The sequence below is a fragment of the Vidua chalybeata genome, chromosome 5, assembly GCF_026979565.1.
Source record: "Vidua chalybeata isolate OUT-0048 chromosome 5, bVidCha1 merged haplotype, whole genome shotgun sequence".
NCBI lineage: Eukaryota > Metazoa > Chordata > Aves > Passeriformes > Viduidae > Vidua > Vidua chalybeata.
Window position 1 is genome coordinate 46414819 of NC_071534.1, and position 21630 is coordinate 46436448.

The 21630-nt window shown below is 39.5% G+C and overlaps 1 long non-coding RNA gene across 1 annotated transcript; it reads left to right on the forward strand.

Moving 5' to 3' along the window:
• Positions 1-1550: 1550 nt before the first annotated feature.
• Positions 1551-5231, forward strand: LOC128788821 (uncharacterized). Its single transcript, XR_008431216.1, has 3 exons — positions 1551-1740; positions 1891-2079; positions 5018-5231. It is a non-coding gene; the product is annotated as an uncharacterized LOC128788821 (long non-coding RNA).
• The last annotated feature ends 16399 nt before the right edge of the window (positions 5232-21630 follow it).

The window sequence follows — 21630 nt, forward strand, 5'->3', positions numbered from 1 at the left end:
AGAAGGGCCAGATGAAATATGATTGGAACCTTCATGGTTTTAATGTCGAGCGGTATCTCAGAGGCTAAAAGGAGCTTTTAAGTTCTCATTCTCATCCAATTCTTTCTTATATCTTCTGGACAGTTTTACAAAAAAAGTCACCAAAGTCAACAGCTAGCATTGCAGTCTTCTTTTCAGAGTTCATGATAGTCCTTTCTGTGATGACTACTTCATTGTCTGCAACAAAGGGAAGAACTAAGTCCAGGAGAATTTCTCAGTATCATTCTACTTGGATTTGCCTGCCAATTATATTCCTGCTATTACAAGTGCTTTCCTTTACACTTATGTTTTACATCTCCTTTCTATTTCCTGATTTCTATTTTCCTGATGCATCAAGTTATGTCAAGTTATTCACATGAAAATAGTGAAGATTGGTTTCAAGAGTTTATTACTCCTGCTGTTACTTCCCATCTGCAATTTTAGTTATCTCCTCTGGACATCACAAGCAGTTTTTACAAAGATGACTCCAATACAGCTATCAGAGAATGAAAAAATAAGTGCAGAAAACTTGTAAGGAAAGGAACGCTGAAAGTCTAACCCAAACATCTTTCTGTAAATGCTGTTAAATGATAAAAGGTATCTTAAGACTAAAATTGTGACACTTGCAGTGTTGTTTCTCTGTTCTTCTCTGAGCTGTTACCTGATGTTTAGTGACAGTGTTAATTTCTTATCTCTCCCACTCCCATTGTAGCTACTGTAACTGCTCTCAAGCTCTGCCTTGCATTGACACCCATCCATACTTGTGAGCCAGGGAGAAACACTAGTATTTGGCACTCAGTGTATCTCAAATGTGGATTGGTCACATCCCTCATTGCAACAGCAGTTATCTGTGGTCTGCTAAAACTGATACCAAGGGCCAATAGACTTTTTTTTTTTTCTGGCAGGAAACTATAAAAAAAAAAGTGTGCTAGAGCAACAGTCTCCAAAGGTATGAAAGTTTCCTCATCTCTCTGATGTCCTCAATTATTCTTAATCTGGTTGTTCAATCAGTATCCATAATAAATCCACTTTTTCTGTCTCTGCTATTGATTAGAAGTGTTGTTTCATTCCATAGTTTCATCCTGCAAGATGTGAGTGACCTCAACTACGCCAGACTTATGACCGGCTGAGTCATAATAATGTACAGGCATGCTCAGTATCATACAGAACTGAGGCTTTAAATGATCCTTTTCATATTTAATTGCTTCTTCACTTGCAGTGATCAGCAATTAAGATCAGTGACTGAAGAGGTGCAAAGATCAAATGCTGATCCTGCTAGTGCTGCTAAAACACACCTCATGCTGGGAGATAATTGCAGACACAGAGGGTGTGGAGTAGCAGTGATTAAGGCTGCCTTTGGCTTCTCAGCTCAAGTTAACAATAGTTAACAATATCCATTTACTGTCAGAAGTGCTTCTATATGACGTCAGAGCAAGGGCTGAGAGCAGAGTACCACAATCCCTCCATCAACACTTTCTGGAGGACCCCCTACAATGTCCTTTAGAGGAACTTTTCTGTCTAATCTACAGTTAAGTAGTCCCAAACAAGCCAATAGTTGACTCAAAACCTCCTACAAACCTGACCCTGAAGTGAATTTCAGCTCAGTTCATAGGCCCATAATCCTTATCTCAAATACACAGCTAACTAAACTCCAAGCTCCAGCTGCATGTGACGTAACCTCTGTGCTGCATATGGATGTTCCAATATCTCCTGCAGACGTGGGTAAGATCTGTTCCCGTATAGCTGCACATCTCAAAGGCCTTTGCAATGTCTGGTGTTACAACCAGAGGAAGATGATCTGACAGCTTCATCTTACAGTAGTCACAGCTGTTCTTGGTAGTACTGCTTCTTCCCTTTTTCTCTTATTTGCAGGCTGTAGAGGTATCTACCCAAAGTAATTAATCCACCTTTCAGTAATTCCACTGTAAATGAAAAGAGTGCACAGAGGGTTCAGATAGATTTCACAACCCTCACTTGCTGCAAATACTATCATTGCTGAAATGACAACATGGTTTCAGGAAATTTTCTGCTGAATAAATCTGGACAATGCTAGAAAAGTAGGTAAGCAAAGACCTTGCTGGTAAGCAAAGAAGAAAAAATGAAATATTTAACCAATAATATACCTCTACCTCCCATCAAAGGCATTGTCATGCCAATCCCTGAAGGGCTGGCTGAATCTTTAGGTTGTTAGGTAATATCAGTAGACAAAATACTTTCTTGCCTTGGTTAGCTTGCTGATAAATTCACTCCTTTGTTCCAGATATCCACATCAGCCCCTGTTCTTGTTAGCCTCAAACCATCAGACAGTATCTGAGTAGAGAATAGTATCTGTGGAGAGAATATGCATTACTAAATATTACTAGAGGGTCAGCTGGGGCAAGCATTTGCTTGCCTTGCTTGGGGTCATGTTACCTTGAGAACATCAGCTTGTACTGGTCAGCCTTGTGCTGCTCTAGAATGAAACAGCTCAAGCTCAATATCTGCAAACAGCATGTAAGAACTGAGGGTAAAACATCCCTTACCTGTCCATGTCAAGGGTTACGTAAATCTGAACTGCGGGTACCTTCAACAGAAAATAAGGCACAGACAATAAAGAGGGATTCCGAGAGACAATCAAATGCATCCCTCTGCCTGACAGCAGCATTCAATTTACTCCAACAATTCCTAGCAGAAGCTTGTCTATTCACATTGTAAAATATTCAAATAACGGACTGTCCACAGGCCTCCCCTTCTAATGTTCAACTAAAATAATATGGTTAAATCTATTTTTCCTGAAGTCTAACTAAAATTTTCCCTGATGAAATTTAAGCCCATTATCAACTGACCAATTCCTTGTGAACATGAAAAATAGTTTGTGCCTTCCATTTTTTCATGTATTTTATATTATACTGAGTGCAAATCAATGGTTAAAAGCTTAAGAAAGCTTTTTTGCCCCCTGAGATACCTGGAATTCTAATCTAACATTTATTCTTAAAGTAGAGTATGAGTTCAGTTCATGTGCTTTGCTCACTGGTAACAATACAAAGTTGAACACGAGTTATAAAAAACAATAACGATGATGTGTGAACTCTGAATGTAGAAAGAGAGAAAATAACAGAAGTGGCAAAAGGATTGTCACAAGTTTTTTAGACCACACGCTCTCGAAGGTGATGTGTTGTTTGTGGCAGACAATACAAACTGTTCAGGAATCCTAAATATGGTTAAGGTATTTGAAAAATGAGCAGAGTGGAATAGTGTTGAACAAAGGCAAGAACTATTGTCAGAGCACAAAGTGTATGAAGAACAAAATCCCACTTCATCTGGTTTTGAAGTCTTTGAAGATCAAATATTTACTTTTGTTTTATCAAAGCATAGTCTTGTAAAATTACACAAGACTGCCTGCAAATATGAATTTTCAGGTCCAAAATTCCAAGTTTTCTTATTAATTTCACCCTGTCTAACTGGGGTTTGTGTTCTTGAGGTACAGAACCTATCCCATTGGAAATGGTAGCAAAGCAATGTGCTCCATGAAAACTTTAATGTTTTAAAAATATCTATTTTGACAGACAAAAATGCAACCAGTTCTATTTAGAACTCTGATTAATAAAAACTTTGATAAAACAAATGCCAAGTAGCAACTAAAAAATAGATTTATGCTTTGACTAGTAACTGAAAATCATTTGTCTGAGAAGATGCTTATCTTGGTCTTCTTATAAGCTGCTAGTATAATTATCTTGGAGATGTTGGTGAATAATGAAAGTTGGATCAAAACCTTAGATCTCAGCCCAGTGCTACTGGGATTAAGGGGATTGTTCTTTTCAATTAAGAAAAAAAAGCACATTCAGTCTATTACATGTTACAGTTCTTATTTTCCTGAGAGATTAACAAGAATACTAAAATATAAAGAGAGGCATGGAGGGGGTGAGTGTACTGTTACTTCCTCTGGGATACATAAGAAATAATAACACTAAGGCCAAAGAACTTAGTCCTATTCAAGAAACCAATGAATCTTAGAATTTAAGAAAAGGCTTTTATAGACTCTGTTTCCGATCCTTTCTTGGTTTCTGGGCCACACTTCAGCAATAGAAATGCTGTCCACGATTCACTGATGAGCCAGCAAAACCCCTGAATGGTAATGAGAACCTTCCAGTAGAAACAGTCACAGCACAGGGCTGCTGCTAATTTGTCACTGTGAGGCAAACCACATTACTCACAAGGGTGAAAGGACAATTTAAAAATCGATTGCCTGCCAATTTAAATATCTATTAATAATTATGGGTTTGCTTTTCAGTTCTGCACTACTCATTTAATCTTAATATCTTCTTCATCACATAACTGACTTTGGAAAACAGCGGCTGTCTGCAAGGTGACACGAAATGCTGAAACTCCCAGACACCCTTTACTCCTCAGCAAAAGCTCATGGATAATTCATTAACTTCCCATTTTTAAGGTGGATTTTTAGGTGGTTTTTTTATTAGGTGTTTGTTTGGTTTTGGTGATTGTTATTTATTTATTTATTTATCTATCTATTTATTTTAAGCTTTAGTTTTTTCTTAAAGCAACACTGAAACATTTTCTTCATAAGAAGTCTCCCTGAGTACTCAAAATTATTTGGGTGGATATTCATAATGAATTAAGGTGATTAGGACAATGAGTAATGGTTCAAACTGAAGAGAGAAAGTTTAGGTTAGATATGCAAAAGAAATCCTTTACTGTGAGGGTGGTGAAGCAAAGGAACAGGGAAGTTGTGGATGCCCCATCCCTGGCAAGAGCTCAAGGCCAGGTTGGATGGAGTATTGAGCATTGAGCAACCTGGTCAAGTGGTAGGTGTTTCTGTTCATGGCAGGGGGTTGGACTAGATGATCTGTAAAATCCCTTCCAACCCAAACCATGCTATGATTCTATATGTAGGTAATAAAAATACTTTTAGTGATTTTTTAACAGAAGGTATGACATGGATTCTATGTCTTTTCATGCATTCAGATTGGTGTGCTTGAGCTGTTATTTTGATCTGAAATAGCTTTTAGGTTGCACTTCTTGCATGGATGTGATGAATCAATGCTCCAGCTCCCTGAGGTCTTAGTGTTTAGCAGCTGGCTTGAGACTACATTCAGCTTCATGGAAAAATCTGCAGCAGGAGGATTCCCAGCTATGGGCACCGAGTCAGCTCACTGAAGTGCATGGGGAGTGAATGAAATCCAGGGAACTGATTCAGCATCCATAAATAAATACCGATGGACTCACTTAACGTCTTCTCCTCGAGGAAGGGTGGTACTGACAACACATCGAGATAAACTGATAAAAGAGGAAAACCTCCGGAATTTGAAACCTCTTCCCTAACGCTGTTCACATTTTTCGTGTCTTCCACAAGGAGCAGCCTTCAGCCTGCGCAGATGCTTCGGGGCCTTTGTTCATCAGGCAGCTGTGCAGAGGGGGCGGCGGACGCCGGCCAGCGCGAGCATTCCCGTCGGGCGTGCTGGAAACAGCCGCTCTCCGACCCCCGGCAGCAGCGCCCCGGGGACGATCCCTGGCGGGGCGAGGGGACCCCGGGGATACCGAGGCACCACCTTGGCAGCATCTTGGCACCACCTTGGCAAGGGCGGTGCAACGGGGAGGGGCGGGGAGGGGCGCGGCGGGGTCGGCGGGCTGAGGTCGGGGAGTGGGGGCGAGGGCGAGCGAGTCGGGGCTGCGCGCCCCGGCCGAAAGGGCGCCGCTCAGGTGGTCAGTGTGCGGGCTGAGGAGCCAGGCTTCGTCAGTGGCCCTTGCCTCTTTAACTCTTCCCTTCCCCCCAAGTCCCCGCCACCAGCGCTAATGCCTTTTTAATGCATTTTGAGATGCCTATTGCTGTTTGATGAAGTTGTCGAGTCATGTGTACACCAGGCTTGCAGATGAAGAAACAGCAAGAAGGCTCGGCAGAAGTGCAGCTGGTCAAAAACATTACCTTGAAGAGAGAGAAATATGATCTAGTACACGTGCTATATGTACCATAAACAGTTACTAGCGTCAGTATGCCTTTCAGTATCTGCAATCCAATCTCTGCTGACTCCATTACCCGCGGCCCGTGAAGCTGCTCTGCTATGGACTACAGCGCTGCACCCAGGGGGGTCATGATCAAATCAAGTCTAAAAAGGAATTAAACAAGTAAGTGACCCTTGAAATGTGCCCAAGCCTTTCAGCATTCCCCTTCACAGGAAGGAGGGAAGGAAGGAAAGGAAGCAAGCAAGCAAGAAAGCAGGCAGGTGAGGCTGGCAGGTGAAGTTGGACAGAGGGATCGTGTCTGCCGATCCTGGAAAACATGAACCTCTCAAATATCTGCTTTGGCTATGTATGGGGCACAGCTGGGGTAGGGACTGTCACAGGAGGAAACTCATCCCACCTTGGAGGTGAGGAATGGGCATTACTGGGGCAGTGAAGCCTGTTGCATCCATGAGGAAGGTCTGTGCTGGCCCCTATGGGTATGTGAAATGCAGCCCTGTCTGCGGGCATGTCGGAGTCCAGGACATCATTCTGGCTGCCCTGGCTGTCTCGAGACCCTGGCAGGGGTCTCAGAGACCCTGGCATGAAGTCAAAAACATCTGTGGCTTCGATTTTAGCCTGTGGAAAAGGCTGCCAATTTTTGTATGAGGAATTACAAGCCACAAGAGTTTTAGTAGTGTGATATTTGAATTAACATAGGATGGAAAAGTAGAAATTTGGGATTTTTAGAATGGGGTTCAAGGGGGTACAAGATGGAGGAATTTTGGCGTGTCCTAGCCTTCTTCTCCTTCATCTTGTCCTCCATGTCTTGGTATGATGGTGACACTTTTTTATTGGTTCAAGGTAGAGATTCACAGTCTAACATGGGTGATGGGAATTGGTAATAAATTGTAAACATACACACATAGTTTTGAGTATATAAGGTGTGAGCCACCCAAGGCTTGGGGGCAGAATGCTATGGTGGACTTGCTAGGCAGCGCTTGGCAGGTCAGAGGAAGAATGTTTTTAGATAAGAAGAAATAAACAACCTTGAGAAAGCAATTGGACACATTCCAGACGTCTTATTTGGCTGCATTGGGCTAGGGAAGCAAAGACTCTTTGTGATCTCGGGGTCAGCTCGACCTTCTGAACCCCAAGAAATCAACAGGGGCAGACAAAGCAGGAGTCCTGTGCTCAGCATGTGGCACTGCCTAGGCCTGGGAGCTGGGGTTATGTCTTCTGAGAGGTGGTTAACTTGGATCTGCACTAGTCTATTCAGCATAATTTTTTCCTTCTTTAGATTTGTGATAAAATGACATTTTGCCAGTGACTGGAATGGCCATTCACGTGCTGATGGAGAATGTACTGCTAAGGCTGTTGTACAATCATAGAGGCACACACTTTGGCACATGCATTTAGGCATATGTATTAATTTGGAGGAGGTGTAGACCCTCTGGAAAATTATCATAATACAAGGGGCAATTTTATATCCATGATCTATTTACTCATTTTAAGATGCAGAATTTCTTATGCCACTTCAAGAACCCTTCCCAGTACACTATAGGGCTAGTAATGATGAATCCAATTCCTTCAATAAATGTCCTCCATTAGAGGACAAGTGTTCTTTATGCACCCTTGCTACATCTCCCTTTCTATAAGAATCTGGGATTTGTAGATTGATCTTCTATCATCCTACTGAAATAGCTGCACTACCTGTCTCAATATGATATTATTATACAATACTTGCCATCCCAAATTAGCCAACAATCTGCCTCTTTCTGCTCTTGAAAGGAGTAGTTAAACACTACAGAGTGAACTGAGTCTGTTCAAAATGGGCCAGTCCTCTCATTTCTGAGAGACTGCCGTCTCCTCTGTATTCAGATTTCCTCCTAGGGGACCTCTGGTCTGGGCTCAGTCCTTGCTGGATTGCTGCCATCTGACTGATTTCTTTGTTCTGAGCAATTCAAACCTGTTGTGGATTAAAATATTTCAAGACAAACTCTTGCTTGTCTCCTTAAAGCTGTCATCCTAGAATATAAGGAATTGTAACTACTATTTTTAGTCAATTTAGCTATCCATCTTGGCAGGAAGTGAAGCATCTTATTTGTAAGAGATTTCATGATGATTCTGTGCATCTCAGTGCAGAGCTCTTTTTCCATTTAAAGGACAGCAGTCTTCACATTTTTGCAGCCATGAAAGTATTACAGTATAATTGGAAGGAACACTTACCCATCCCAAACTGTTGATATAGTCTTCTATCCTTTACTTAGGAATAGCAAGTACTAATACTATTATTTGGCATGAAATAACTATTTGGAAGACTTTCCATCCAGGTTCTCCTTGCCAGCTCCAGGTGTCCTTGACAAGTAAAAAGTCTTTATGGTAGTTTCCAACAATTTATGTTGCATAGCTTACTTCTAGGTCTTTGTTAGAGATCTAAAAAAGCAATGGGGTTTCTCATTTCTAATTAAGTTGCCTCTTCCTGGGGGATTCTTTTATGAGTACCAGACTGTACTCCTCACCTGCTGTTAATTTCTTGCCAGCTATTCATGCACTGTATTTTCTTGTTCCTACTGCAAAAATATCATATGAAAGTCACAGAATCACAGAATGGGTAAGGTTTGAAGTGGCCACAGAGGGTCACCTGATTCAAATTCCCTGCTCAAGCAGGGTCATCCCCGAGCACATGGCACAGGATTGCATCCAGCCTCTCTGGACAACCTGTTCCAGTGCTCAGGCACCCATGCAGTAAAGAAGTTCTTCCTCATATTCAGGTGGAACTTCCTGTCCACCAGGTTCTGCCCATTGCCTCTTGTCCCATTGTCTGGCACCACAGAGCAGATTCTGGTCCATCCTCTTGACACCCTTCCATCAGAGACTTATAAACATTGAAAGGTCCCCTCCCAGTCAGATTTTCTCAACACTGAGCAGGCTCAGCTCCTCCAGCTCTCCTTATAAGAGTGAGGCTTCAGTCCCTTACTCACCTTTGTAGCCCTCCACTGGACTCCAGGAGCTCCATGTCTCTCTTGTACTGAGGAGTGCAGAACTGGACACAGCACTCCAGATGAGGAGCACTAGGGCTGAGTAGAGGAGTAGGTTTACCTTCCTTGACCTGCTGGCAGTGCATTTCCTAATGCTCCCTGGGACACCATTGACCTCTTGGCCCCCAGGGCACACTGCTGGCTCAGGGACAGCTTGTTGTCCACAGGACCCCCAAGTCCTTTTCTACAGAGCTGCTCCCCAGCAGGTCAGTCTCCAGCCTCTGCTGGTGCAGTCCTAACTGTTGACAATTCTTCTTTTTCTTTCTCAAATGTATTTTTTCCATGCAAATGGTATATGGTTAATAGTTGTCACTGAGTGCTACATTTAAATGCCCTGTAATTTGAGACCTGTAGCCTTCACCTAGGAAATAGGAAGCAATAGCTGAAATCTCCTTACTCCTACCATAGGACAGCTGAGCAGCCTCTTGTTGAGCTAGTGGACAATGTGGGAGAGGAGACAATAACACTGTCACTGCCTTCCTTGTCTTATGTAAACCATGATTCATCAGAAGCTCTAAACACCTGAGCAGACTGAGTACTGTAGGACAGAGTGATGCACAAACTCGTTTCTGAATTGTGAACTAGATGCTAACTGACCACCATTGCCTGGAGAGGGTATTTAGAAGCTCAGGCATATTTTCTGCTGCAAAGGTGTGTTTGCATAATTCCAAAGTTACATGACAAATTAGCTGGAGTTTTGAAGATCTCAATTTTGATCAGAGATGAATGAAGTGACAGCTGGAAATAAGGTGCTGGCAAAAAGCTGCATGATTATAACATTCAAAGAATCATTATCAGGATGAGCTAAATAGTGTGAGGCATCTAGTGATAAGAATTAGATAATGACATAGTTTGATTTTGTTTGATTTGATTTGATTGGTTTAATTTGATTTGTTTGGTTTGATTTTGTGATGGTGTTTTGTTGTTGTTGGTTTTTTATTTTGTTTTTGTTTGCATTTTTTTGGGCTTTTTTGGGGGGGTTTGTTGTTTTGGGTTTCCCCACTCCTGCCCCCAGGGAAAACAGTTGGAAAAATGGGTACAGGATTTTTTCTGAGTCATTATCCCATCTGTCTAATGTAAAAGGAAGAGAGCTTCTTAACCCTATTGTTCTTACTGCTGATCAAAGCTGGATCTGAAAACTAATTTTTTCTCTTCTAAAAAGAGATTTTTTTAGAATTTTTTCTCCTGTTTTGATTTGGCATTTCAGTATCGGCACCTAAAACACAAAGCATCCTGACACAGACAATTGCCTGAATGAATTCAGTGGGTTTTGGCATAGTTTGCACTTCAGGATATTCCTGAGTGGGGATACTCCTGTGAAGCAGAGGAAGGGAAGCAGTGACATTCATTGGCAGAACTTCCTCAATTTTTTAAGCTTTTCTGTTTTCCTTTCACATTACAAATCACTGAATTGAAAACACAGACAACACAGTTCCTTTATATTGAGATGTATTTTTTGTGGAGTATATGTGGAGTATTTTGTGGAGTATGACACCTTCAATAAGAGTTTTATACAGCTTAGCAAATTCACCAGTTCATGAAAAATAAAGAGAAATACTTTGGTAATAAGTGCTGATAGAAAGGGCTTACAATGGGAAGGTTTAAGACAGGCATTAAGGGGAAATCTGAGCAAAGCTTTTTGGAGACTGTACATACTTTCCCCACTAGGTGGTGGAAATCTGCCACCATCCAGAGCTTTAAAAAACAGGAAAAAACCCACATAATTATGAAGGGCAGGTTGAATTAAGATAGAAAATAGCTGTAATAACAGCTTATGATGTATCGATTAAAATGAGTTCTCTGCCTGTCGAAGAGACAGTCATAGAAAATTATTCTTAATGTTATCCCCGACACAAAGGCAAAAATGTCAGTTAGGGAGGTTTTCTGTTTTAGAAAAGGAAATGAAAGGATAATTTAATCTAAATGAATTCTCTCACCCTCTACAGAAGGACTGTCATCTGTAATTTCAGACCATAGGAACTCAGGAAACAAATCTCTCATGCATTTATTTATCTTCAACTGCCGAAATATTTATTTTCAATTAGCAGTTTTAATTAACATGCATCACAGATCTCTCACGGCTCAGGACTTGCTGCCATGTAAGCATTGTTTCTAAAGGTGTCCTCATGGTGGCAGGCAAACAATCAATTATTTAACAACCAACTTGAAAATCACACTATTTTATGTTGTTTTTGGCATGATTCACGGCTGGAACAGCAGAGACAAAGCACATGCTCCGGTGCTAACATCACAGAAAGAACAAGGCTTTGGTAACTCTTATAGTACAGCACCAACAGACAACTGTTGCTGACTTTACTCCATGCATTTTCCTTCAAAGCTACACCCAAGCCATACCCAACATATGATTCATGTTTTAAGATAAAAGCAACTATCAGAATTTTCAAAGACATTGAGGATGTGCTGTTTTCACTGAAATTCATGGCTTTTATCTCAGCAACACATCTCAGAGGTGGGTGAAGGCATCAACACACCATTTAGGAAAAAAACCCAAAAGATTAGTTACCTTCAGCTACTGAGATGCAGCTAATCAGTGCGCTTTTGGCCGTGCCAATGAGGGTCATACCAGCTCTGCTTCTCTATGGCATTGCCAGGGAACGTGATTTTGCTATTTGATCTCTGTCCTTGGCCTGTCTGTCTTATCTCTGAGCAGCCTCCATGTTCCATGGGTACCCACTGATGTGTGCAGTGGCTGTGGTTCTTGCTCTTACCTCTGAAGACGTCTTGCGTTCCTAAGTATGACCAACACAATTTTCCATGCCATCTTCTGAAATTCCTGCTTCTGCACTGTTCTTCCATGCTGCTCTCCTTTACTCCTAGAGCCAGACCGTGAATTCTGGTTTATGCAGTGATGCTGCAAGCAGGGAGTATGTGCAGAACTAGACTAGCTTCACACCCAGTAACCTTGTAGCCAGAAAGTGTCAGTCCTTCTGTCCACACATTGGTGTGCCAGGATATCTGGTGACATTTCGTACCTGATTGCCAAATACTAATGGAGCATACAGTGGTTATTCTGAAAGTAGTGTAACATACTCCTCAATTAATTTACCATTCATGGACTTGTGTGGTTACTGAAGTGATCTACTTTTTCTGAGAAGTTTTTAGGTTTGGTTTTTTTTTTTTTTTGTTTTTTGTTTTTTTTTTTTTTTTTAAATAAATATTATGTTGCTGCTCAACTGAGGTCTAACCCAAGTGTGCTGGCTACAGATACACTAAAATGGCATGCCCAGGTCAGACCTGAAATGCAGTGTTATAGTGATGAATGACAGCAAATCTCCAGTTAGATAGCAAAACTTAGACAGGTGTGATCATAACTAGATTACTTTTCTCCTAGTAATTAAAGTTGGGGCTTCTTTTCTCAGAGTATTTTTCACGGACCACTGACAACCACAGCAAATGTTGAAATTTGTTGAAAAACCACAGTATGTTGAAAATTCTAATAAAGGAGATGGATATTCCCTTTTTATTTGATTTCTGGGGTGTCATTCAAAAAGTTAAGCTTTTTGAAGAACTCAAGATGGCCTTGTTTTCTGTTCTGCCTAAATATAGGGAGAGGAATTTCTGCATTCCACAGATACTCTCTAATAGTTTCCAGAAATTTATTATTCATGAAATATTGCACCTAATTTTAGGTCTTTCATTTTGCAATGTTATCCTTCACCCTCAAAAATGTAGTATCACTTACATAAAGGTTATTTTAGAAGTTTCTATTACACAGGATCACATTAGCAATCCAAACCACTTCTTCTCTATGTGGACAATATTATTAAAATGCAGGAGTTACAGTACTTTTCTTCAGCTTTATTTGGAAGAGAGACGGCTTCTTTAGGGGCACCTAACAGCATCCTGCCAGTATGTGAGGGGAATGTGTCAAGGAGAGTGAGCCAGACCCTACAAAGAAGTGCATAGCAGGATGATGAGAGACAAGGAGCGTAAAGTACAGTGAGAGAGGTTCTGACTGGATATAAGGTGCAAATTTTTTCATAAGGACAGTCTGGTATGGGCTTCTTAGAAAGGTTGCACTATCCCAGCTTTGGAGTTTTTCAAGAACTAACCAGATAAACCCTTAAGGAACTTGCTCTGAGCTCACAAGTGACCCTGCTTTGAGAAGAAGGTTGCACTACAGACCTCCTGAGACATCTTCCAATCCTAGTTATCCTAAATGAAGAGAAAATCCTGTACCCACAGATAGCAAGAGTACTTTAACCTGTTCACAGGTTTTCTGTCCTGTTCTATGAAGTCTCAACAAATACTAACAATAATTTGAAACTTTTTTTTGTACAGATCGCTGTCATGTGTAAGGTCACAACCACCAGCTATCACACAAAGCTGGGACAGACATGGCTACTGATACCACTGCAAGATTGCATCAAGCCTTCTGTGAATTTCTGTGGTGGTGACAACTATCTTTTTTTTCTTTGTTATGTCCGAGTCAGAAAAACTTCTACTCATCTGAGCAAATAACTTCTTTCCTGTAATATTTTTCCCATATGGATACAAATGGGAGTTTTGCTACTGACTTCAGAGATTTTCACCCAGTTATGTCTAGAACTAGGTGCAGATATGTACCTGGAAGCTCCTGGAAACTTGCCAAGTGACTGAAGCTGTATCTGTCTCCCTGTGGCTCCTGGGAATGTTAGTTCTGCCTGAAATGCTGTATTCCCTAAATGATACAGGAAAATGTCAGATGAGGCAATGTACATAAAATCTCCTCAACTCCTTGTTGAGGATTATGGACTAAGAGCTGGATCTTCTATATCCTGTTAGCAACGCTCTAGGTTGCTGACTGTATGTATTTTTTCAGTCTTGTGTTGTGAATTTGTATTTGAACCATGACATAGTCACTCTTGGTATGAAGTGCCCAGTTTCACAAGAAGGCCAGAGAATGTCTCTCAGGGCAGATTACTTGCAGCCCTGTAGAGACAGCGCTCAGTTGTTGTGGGCTCCTGACACCCTGAAGCCAAAGAGCTTAATTTGGGTTTGCCTGCCCTGCTCCTCACACTGAGGAGTGCAGAGGTGCAGGGGAGCCCTTGCTGCTTGGGAGGGGCTGCAGGGGGAGTGCCTGGTGCCCCAGCTCCCCTGGGCTGCAGCAGCAGCAGGGATGGGGGGAGGTTTCTAGGCTTACCCCACAAAACTCTGCCCTCAGATCTGCCAAGGGAAAGGATGAATCCTATTCTGGACTGTTATCCTTGCCAACATTTACAGTTTCTTAAACCCCCCCCCCCCATGGCATGAGAACTATAAAAGAGTGTTAGAGGGAAAGATAAAAAAATGTGTCCAACAGCACAGGTGAAATGAAGAATATGACTGTATTACTGGCACAGGCGTGTGAAGCAGAGGAGCAGATCAATTTCAGTGCAGCCCAAAGAGTTTTATGCAATGTCAGCTCTCATGTTGGATATTAGCATCATTCACTCTTTAGAAGAAAACTGGTATAAGCAGCAGGTTCATCATGTGAACAGACTTAAACCAAACTTTTGAAGTACTTTCTCATTGCACCTTCTCATCTGCTAAAAATATTTTGTAAGAGCTTCAAGTCCTGGAAGATCTCCAATCACTTTTGATGTGACTTTTGGGAAAGTTTTGATAATAAAAAATATTTTGATTATATAAATAAAATAATTCTTCAGATCTGAAGCTTGAACCTTTGCTTATTTTCTGCTGTTTTGAAACCCAGAGCATGTTAAAAAGATATTAAAAAGTTCAGTGCTGAAGAGAATATTTTAGCATTCTGAAAACTCACTTGGGACTGTAGTTTCAGGCTTCCATTTTATTGGTATCTTGCAAGAAATGATTTCATAAATATTTCTAAAGGTTTGAAATGTCCAGATCTATATATGATTGTAAATTAATTATATATTGGAAATCCTGGAAATTATATCAAATACTGTTACCCAAATCTAAAAAAAAAAAAAAAAAAAAATCAAGGCAGGCTGAGATTGATTCTACTTTTTCAAATCTACTTTTCAAAAAGTGGCATTTTTGTATTATGGGATTTTTATCCAAAACTATATTAGACATTATTGGATAAAAATGATAAAGTGCAGTTATATTAGAATGGGATGTTGAGCCAGTCACAGTATGTGAACTGTTACAAAAGAGAGAAAATGGGCATGAAGGACAACTTAGCTGCAGGTTATTGCTTTACGATGTTTTACCATCTATGACTTTTAGGAGCTCAATCACTGTAAGCCTAGAAACGCCTTTTGAATTTTAAACAACAAACAAATGAAAAGAGCTGATTCAGTTTTATATTTTTATTATTTCTCCATGCCAACTATCTCTAATCTGGCAGTTTGAAGGATCTAAAAATGTCATGCATAGCAAACATCCTGAGCAACCTCAGGCTGAATACAAATGGCACAGTTTGATTGAAATTCCATTTTTGGTATAATTTCCTGCTTCCTGACAAATGTTGTGAGGAAAAAGCTGTCCTTACATACCAAAGCTTCTTCCTTTTTGATGTATCCTCTGACTTCAGTGGCAATTAGGTGGCAACTGTCCAGGCTAAAGTTGTTCTTCCTCAAACACTTCCACTGAGCACAGTTTGCACAGAACAGTAGTGGAGATGCCTGTGGAGTAACAATAAGTAGGATTCCCTGATGATGTGTCAAACAACAGGCTCTATTCACTTTGAAGCAGCAACATCCAGTGTAATTCCACTTTTATGTGCAGAATTACTGGAGTTGCACTGAAACAAAAGTAACAGGTGTGAACTGGGCTTTGTGGTTTTTTAGTGTATCTATGAAATGACTAGATATGAACAGAGAGACTACAGCCAAAAGAGATTGCTGTCTATTAAGGAATGGTGCTGTGTTTGTTTTTACTGTAGAAAATTTGGGAAAGGTATAATCATGTGTAATATAAACTAAGGCCTTTTTTTTTCACTGTCCTGTGTAAGCTGTAGTCATTTGGTCACTACAAGTGGATGCTGATTGTTTCCACTTCATGCTTAGACCATGCAGGTCACCTTGGGAAATGCAGAGGTGGAAAGGGTAATGTGAGTAACATAAACTACATTTGGGCTAGGTAGAAGAGAATGTCCTATAAGAGAGGAGATATCTCCATATTACAATACCAGTTTGAGGTTCAATAGTGCCATTTTTCCTCAGGAAAGCATTGACTTAATCACATTTTTGTAAGCAAGGAGAACAGAATACAACACCTCATATAGTTTTCTGTATTTTATCTGGTTACACATAACCAGTAATCTCAGGAGCTGATCCCTGGTCATTTCCAATGTCCTTTATATACCTCTCTTCAAAGAACAAGGATATTCAGGAAAAAAAAATACAAATCTGATAATTTTCTAGTAGAGGTCTTCAGTGTTTATTCACATTAGGAAATCCATTATAATACATGGTCATCTTAGCAGATGCATAGATAACAGCTGCTGTCCCTCACACTTCTCTGAGCTGTGTGAGAAAAATGTAAGTCTATTTAGTAGCAATTAATGGTGATTATGCTGATGCTTCTTCTATTTAGAGTTACATTTTGTTTCCAATAAAATCTTTCTGAAGCTGCAGAATTAGAAATTATTTCTTCTGTTTGTATGTAAGCATTCATTTTCTGTGGTTATATTTAGTATTGTTTGTGAATTTTAGTAATGATAAAGTTGTAGGAATGCTTGACAAATAGGTACTCTTTTGAATTTCTTTTTCTGTTACTTGTTTTTATACATGAAAAATAGTTGTGGCCTTGAAGTATATCCATAAACCAGGTTAAACATTCCCACATTTGTAATTCTAGACAGCAAAGCAGTCACTAGTTTGTCTCTGAGCAAATCTGCATGGGGGTTAGAAGGAAACAGTTTTCAGTAAAAAATCCCAAAATTTTTAATGGTAATAAAAACATAGGTGTCAGTATATGCAATGAATTTACAGATATTTTAAACTCGGATTATAGTATTAAATTCATATTACTTTTTTTTCTTTCCTCTGAATGTCAGTCTACAGATGTCAAGTGACATTCTGAAAACAATGCAGATCTAAATATTAGACAAGCATACAAGAAGGAATACAGGAATAAGCAAGTACTAGTTAATCAGCATCAAGTGATGTCCAGGGCATGTCCCAAGGAGGTTGGATTCCCTCGTTTCCATGGCTTTCGAGGGCCATATTAGATCAGCCCAGGCTCAGCCTGGATACCTGAGTAGATGTAGCAGACCAAAGCTGGATAGCAGAGCACTGTAGCCTTCTTAGCTTTAGATACAACCCTTAAGTGTCCAGTGACATGTATCTGGCACTGAAACAGGAAAACAAAAGGCTCTGGCAACATTATTTTGAAGAAGTGCTTAAGAATCTTTCCTCTTTTGCTCTGTAAGTTATGCTATAAAAAAAGTACCTACCATGTTGGAAAGTATTTGGTCCAGTGGTACTGGCTCAGCTTCCCAGGATGGTGTAGTAAAATAAAGCTGAATCCCCTTTTTGGTCTACTGCAGACGTTTTGGAAGTTCATTTGTTTGCTGGGCCTTTTTGGATACTGATCCAAATTGTTCAGAAATATCTTTTTAGTCCCCTGCTTAAGACAAATTCATTTGTCTGTTTGGCTACGTGCACTGGCAGATTGCCCCTTAACCGAAGAATATGTAGGACAGTGTCCTACTAACTGAAATGATTTTTGAGTTTCATTTTACCTTGCTTGTGTCCTTCTGAAGTTGATACAAGGAAGAAGAGGACAGGGTTCATGTTTAGAGCTTCAATACAAAGCACATGGCAAAGTTGGATGCTTCTGGTCCTCATCTACAAGATGAGAATCCACACACACCTGGGTAGTTCAGAAAGCAGAGTTAGAAAGCAACATTTGTGTTCAGATATCGGAAGAGGCTGCAGATACCAGAACTGCTACCAGAGGAACAATTAATATTGAGGGAAAGTTTGCTAGATGAGGTGGTCCAGCACTGAAAACCAATCAATAATAGAAAAATGAGCTGCAGGTTATCTTAGGTTTTCTGTCCTGCTTTGTACGTGCTTGTTTTGGTTTCTCTTCACAAAACAAAATTTGATTTCAATAGCAATAACTGCAGCTGCAGTTGCAATCCCTGTAACTTTTTTTTATTGCCCTTTGAATAGGATAACCACTGCCCTCTAAAAGGCAACTGAAAATAAAGCTTATAATTAATGCTTAATACTTTCAGTTGTTAGTGCTTTCATTTTTCCCCTTTGCTGTCTGTGCTTTGATAAAGAGAACAAAAGATTTTTAATGGTAGTCGACAGTAAGCAGGCTTCAGTAGCAGAACTGGCAGATTATAAGCAACTATTGAATTTCATATTGTGACAGAGTTGTGTTAACAATTTTAATTCTCAAAGTCTGTTCACTGCATCAAAATGATTCCAGCAGCTTTAAGGGACAATTCTATTCACTTCCAGTATTGAAGGGTATTCTGGTCTGTGGACATCAGTAATATTCTGACTGTATCTATCTGACTATCTCCAGACTTTTAAAGTGCTTTGTCACCGAACAGGCTCTGCAGTCTTGTGCTCCTATGCTCCCCATACACCCCACCACTGCAGCAGTACTGTTACAGCCAGGAAGCACAGGCATGTGAGGTAGGCAAGGCTTGCAGGGAAAGGTGACATCTTTTATCAAAAGACTGGATACAGCTGAAATACCTGAAAGTGCCACAACTTAATCTTGAAAATTCTGAGTGCTGATCTGAGGAAACTTCAATTGACAGAGGTGACTTAACCTTTAAGAAAAAATGAGTATTCACCAATAGGTTTTAGAGTGAAGATTTCCTACACTTTTAACACAGAGAAGAATTTCATCCTGGAGCTCTGCAATTACATTCTTTTCTTGATATGTAGAAAAAGCCTAGGTAGGTGTTCTGCATCCCCTGGGTGTGTCTAACACACCAAGGTATTCTATCTCCTACCTTGCGTTGACTTGGCAGTTGTAGTCAGAACATTCATCAAGTCATCCCATGGACAGCATAGAGGAAATGCCTGTCTCTGGGTCCCTAAAAGGTGGAAGCTTCTGAGTTCTATCAAAATTAAGACATATCTCAGCCTGCCCAGAAATAGGCATTGAAGTATGCAGGAGATATTATTGTAGAAAACCTTATACTTAAAATCCAGGGTCTATGACAACTTGGCAGTGATATCGAGAAAAGAAGTCATTACACATTTTCCTGGTCTTCAGCTTTAACCATAGAGCAGTTTTTCTGTTTTTAAATATCTCTGCAAAATATTGAAATAAATAGAGGACGGTATTGTTCAAAGATTAATTTAGTGCTGAGATTGTTTATGCAAACTATATCTTCTTCCGAGTAGTTTAATGTTCTAGTGAGTCATATTGCAATTACATGTTTCCCTTAGTTAGATGACAGTAATTAGCTATGCTACAGGAAATTGCCTAAATGGAAAATTTTATGTAAGCTTCCTATGAATTTATGGAATATATAAAGAAAATGTTTTTTCTATGCAGCTGAAAGATATAAGCCTTCTCTTTCATCCCAATTTTGCACTGTTTTAAACTTATTAATTTCAGGAAAGTTATGCATGGTTTACCCAAAAATGGCTTTTGTCTCCAAATGATAACAGAATCAGGTTACTGCTTCTGTATCAGAATTGGTAATGAGGCAACATGTTGCTTTCTTTGCACTTTAAAAAAAATGTTAACACAGTTGCTTGTGCCTTGGTGGAGTAAACGCATTAGCAAATATAGAGTCTAATCTACCATCTCTACCTGAGATCTCATCTATTTAGTCCATGGAAGATTTTCTTGTGCATTTATTTGTCCTAGATTTTAGATATAGCTATTAAAGTATTTTGTAACATCTTCACTTTTATTTGTGAACAAACATACAGATATATATATACATACATTTCTAGCCACATCCTTTAAAGGACAACACTTACAGTTCAGTACTGGTAGAGCTGAGCAATTTATCCTGACATGGAACACACAAAGATTTAAAAATAATTTTAATAAATAAATTCTTGTAATTTACTTTTTAAACTAACTTCTAGTCACAACATTTTTTTATTCTAATTGTGTAAACTCTGTGTCTTTTTTATACTCTGTTTAATGCAACATAAAACCAGTCTTAATAAATTCCGATTTAATTACATTTTAGTCAGGAAGCAACTAATGAATTTATTTTTATATCCTAAAAGCATTGAAACTGTGGGAAAAAAAGAAAAAAAGTGATACAGCTTTGAGGAATAAGTGTTGCATCTTATTTGTTTTAAAAAAGGAAATGGTCAGATTACTGTTTTATGAAAAAGAAATCCAGTAAGTGTGGTGACCAATGCAAGCAGAGTACAAATGCAGAAAGGCTAAAGTACTCAGTCTAATACCTAATTAAAACTTCTGCAAAGGGAGTTAAAAATGTAGACATGGCTACAGAAAGTACAGGGTAATGACTGGAGCATCAGGTCAAAACCAAAAGAAGTCATGTTCTTTTTTCATGAATACTGCTGTGGCCTCTGGGCATGTCAGTGCAGAGAAAGATAAAACACACTGATGTGGGCTCTGTTTACATGTTACCTCTGCTACTTCTTTCTTGTTCCCAATGCCTATCCATGCTACCTAATTGCAAAAGAGAAATTCCCTTTGTTTTCTGTCTAACCATTTTTGGAATGTACCATGGAAGTACATTTTGAATCTCATCTGAGCATTACCTTGGTGCTTCCTGTACTGCTAACCTAGCCCTGTGTTTGTATGCATTCAGTACACTCATTTAAAAGCTATTGCGTATTATATCTTAGCTCAAAATTCTCAAAATCTATTAAAAAAAAAAAAGAATAACATAGATTTATGCTAGTAGCAATCCCATTTTAGCACCAGAAAATTTCCATCATCTGAAATGGTAAAAGGTCCCAAGTGCTCAGAATAGTGAAGTTCCACTGTATGTGTCCTTTTAAGACATTTCCTGGGATTTAATTTTTATTAAAGTTAAGTATTGTTGTTCCTATTTTAATAAAGACCTAATGCTGGCAATCATCTAATGCAAAATCTAAATTTGACTCTGCTAGAGTAGAAGGTGTTTTCTGTATGATGTACCTGTTAAAAAGGATAGCAGTCTTTATTACTTACTGTTTTTTGAGGAAGAAATGACAACATGAAAATAATATAATCAATAAAGTTACCTTTTTTGTGATCCCCAGATGTGCTTTGAGCCTTTATATGTTAAATCTAACTTTACTAATTGCATTCCTTCTGCAAAGCTTGCTACCTACATGTTTTTCTATGTTTAGACCAAGGCCACAGGTTTTGATAAAGCTAGCCCAATTGTGAGAGCACACTTTCTATTTAGTTCTTAGCAGAATGTCTTTTTGCAGGTCACCATACAATTTATTAAAATGTTGATGTTTCTTGTTCTGGAATAATTAAAGTTGTTCAGTGAGAGATTCTAAATTAATCTAAATTCTGCTTGGAAAGCAGCATGGAGTCTTCTTAAGTACATATATGAGACCCTGTCTGTGAGGAGACACAGAGCCTAACTAGTGTTTTGATAATTTCTTACTGGCCCCATAAATTCATATATTTAAAGACACTCTATGTACTGCTTAAAAGAGTTTTCTGGGATGCTTTTCTTATACACAATGCCACCTGTGGGTCTGCCTATATTTTAAGTAATTTTGAGGAACTAACAGTATTAAACTTTGTGCATTTA